The sequence below is a fragment of the Vombatus ursinus genome, unplaced genomic scaffold (assembly GCF_900497805.2).
Source record: "Vombatus ursinus unplaced genomic scaffold, bare-nosed wombat genome assembly UNPS02007612.1, whole genome shotgun sequence".
Lineage (NCBI taxonomy): Eukaryota > Metazoa > Chordata > Mammalia > Diprotodontia > Vombatidae > Vombatus > Vombatus ursinus.
The window spans coordinates 2,173,192-2,176,210 of record NW_020947390.1 but is presented as its reverse complement, the minus strand read 5'-3'; the positions used below and the strand labels follow the sequence as shown (position 1 = coordinate 2,176,210).

Here is a 3,019-nt window from a genome sequence, read left to right as displayed (position 1 = left end):
ATAATTGGACTATAAGCTCCTAAAGGGCAGGAATTGTATCTCTCGGAAAAATTACATGGTACAATGAAACTTTGAACTTAGCAAACAGCAAATAAGATAAGCATTTACAAATACATTTTAGAATGGAAGGTAAAGATTACTTGTGAAAATTCAAGTATCATATAGAGTTTGCTTTTCTAAGTACATAGTAACTTTAACATCTAACTTTCAAAAATGTTTTTTATTAAAAATTTCATATAAACTAATCAAAATAACAATTACATGCATTTGAAAAAGTTACACACTTGTAAGATGTATTTACTCATCTTACAATAGGTATTATCTGTTTATTTGTTATTGCCTAATATTGCAAATTTCATTAAAGATAAAAATTGCAATCAACATTTAACTTTTGTGATTTAATATTTTTATCTTCCCCCAATTACATGCAAAACTAACCTTTAACAATCATTTAAAAAATTTTTGGAGTTACAGATTCTCTCCCTCCACCCCCCTCCCACTCTCCACCCCCCCCATCAAGAAGGCAAGCAATTTTTATATAGGTTATACATTGCAAAGTAATCAAAGCTATCTATAGTCATATGAAAAAATGCTCTAAATCACTACTGATTAAAGAAATTAAAATTAAACAACTCTGAGCTACCACCCCACAACTACCAAATTGACTAATGACAGAAAAGGAAAATGACAAATGTTGGAGTGGATGTGGTAAAACAGACATTAATGCATGCATTGTTGATGAAATTGTAGACTAATTCAACCATGCTATAGAGAAATTTGAACTATGCCCAAAAGGCTACAAAACCATGCATACCCTTTGACCAGGTAATACCACTACTATATATGTATCCCAAAGGTTTAAAAAAAAAAAAAAGGACTTAAGTGTAAAAAAAAATTATAGCAGCTCTTTTAATGGTGGCAAAGAATTGGGAACTGAGAGGATGTCCATCAATTGGGGAATGGCTGAACAAGTTGTGGTATATGATTGTGATGGAATACTATTATGCTGTAAGAAATGAGGAGTAGGATGCTCTCAGAAAAAACTGGAAAGACATATACTGATGCAAAGTGAAATGAGCAGAACCAGGATATCATACACAGTCTTTTACCTACCCCAATCCTCCTTCCCTTCTATCCCCCCACCCCTTTTATCCCCTTCCCCTCCTACTGTCTTGTAGGGCAATATAGATTTCTATAACCATCTGAGCATGTATGCTATTCCCTCTTTGAACAAATTCTGATGAGAGTAAGGTTCATTTGTTCTTCTCTTCCACCTCCCCCATCTTCCCCTCCGCTGTAAAAGCTCTTTTGTGCCTCTTTTATGTGAGATAATTTGCCCTATTCTACCTCTCCCTTTCCCCTTCTCCCTGTGCATTCCTCTTTCTTACCCTTTAGTTTTTTTAGATAATTATCCCATCATATTCAACTCATATTCATGCCCTCTGTCCATGTATTTTATCTGCCCTAGCAGTGATAAAGTTTTTAGGAACTACAAGTATCATTTTCCCATGTAGGAATGTAAACAATTTAACCTTACTGAAACCCTTATGATTTCTCTTTCCTGTTTACCTTTTTATGCTTCTCTTGAGTTTTATATTTGAAAATAAAAACTTCTATTCAGCTTTGGTCTTTTCATCAGGAGTGCTTGAAAGTCCTCTATTTCATTGAATATCTCTTTTTTCCCTGAAAGATTATACTCAGTTTTACTAAGTAGGTGATTCTTGATTGTAATCCTAGCTCCTATGCCTTCCAAAATATCATATTCTCAGGCCTCTGATCCTTGAATGTAGAAACTGATAGATCCTGCATTATTCTGACTGTGGCTCCATAATATGTGAACTGTTTTTTCCCTAGCTGCTTGCAATATTTTCTCCTTGACCTGGGAGCTCTGGAATTTGGCTATAATATTCTTGGCAGTTTTCATCCTGGGATCTCTTTCAAGAGGTGATTGGTGGATTCTTTCAATTTCTATTTTACCCTCTGGTTTTAGAACATCAGGGCAGTTTTCCTTGACAATTTCTCAAAAGATTTCAAGTAGTCCAATAATTTTTAAATTCTCTCTCCTGAATCTATATTCCAGGATAGTTGTTTTTCCATTGAGATATTTCACATTTTCTTCTCTTTTTCCATTCTTTTAATTTTGTTTTATTGTTTCTTGATATCTCATAGTCATTAGCTTCCACTTGCCCAATTCTAATTTTTTTTTTAATTTGTCAAATCTGTATTGGATAAGTGGGGAAGGTTGGCAGGGTCCAGCTTAATCTTTCTTGACAGCAGCCTTCCTCATGGCAGCTAGGACGTTGCTGAACTCCTCTCTCTTCCTCTTGGCCCAGATGTGAGTTCCCACCCTTTTTGTGATGAACTTAAGGGCTTGCTTATCCTTAGAGACCTTTAACAATTCCATGGCCCGCTTATCGTCAGGGGCAAATCCACACACCTCCCAGATCATCTCTCTCACAAACTTAGTGTGTTTAGTCAAACGCCCACGACGGCGGCAGTGTCACAGCTTGGAAACGTTTTTGGTAACTTTGTGGCCCTTGTTGAGGCCTACAGCCATGGGGTATCAGATGGCCATGGCTGCAGCACTGTAGAGGGAGACAGAGTAATCACTGAGAGCTCCTTGAGGCCTCCTGGACACCCACTCGCCTCCCTAGATCTGAGACCCCAAGAGCCCTGTCCCTTCCTTCAGGCTGCCTTTGGGAATGGGGTGGGAACCGATCTGAGCCGCGGATGGTGCGGATTCCCCAGTCGGCCCCTCTGCTCACCTCCCAATTCTAATTTTTAAGGAATTATCTTCTTCAATGAGCTTTTGTACCTCCTTCTCCATTTATGAAATTCTACATTTTAAAGAGTTCTATTCTTCAGTGCCTTTTTGTGCAGCTTTTTCCATTTGGCCAAGTCTGCTTTTCAAGGCAATCTTCTCCTCATTTGATTCTTGTGCCTCTTTTACCATTTGGCCTAATCTGTTTTTAAGGTATTATTTTCTTTCAGTATTTTTTTGTGCCTCCTTTACTAATTT

General features: G+C 37.4%; 1 pseudogene; it reads right to left on the bottom strand.

Annotated features, from left to right (window-relative positions):
• Positions 1–2,235: 2,235 nt before the first annotated feature.
• Positions 2,236–2,581, bottom strand: LOC114033864 (annotated as a pseudogene).
• Between the last annotated feature and the right edge of the window lie 438 nt (positions 2,582–3,019).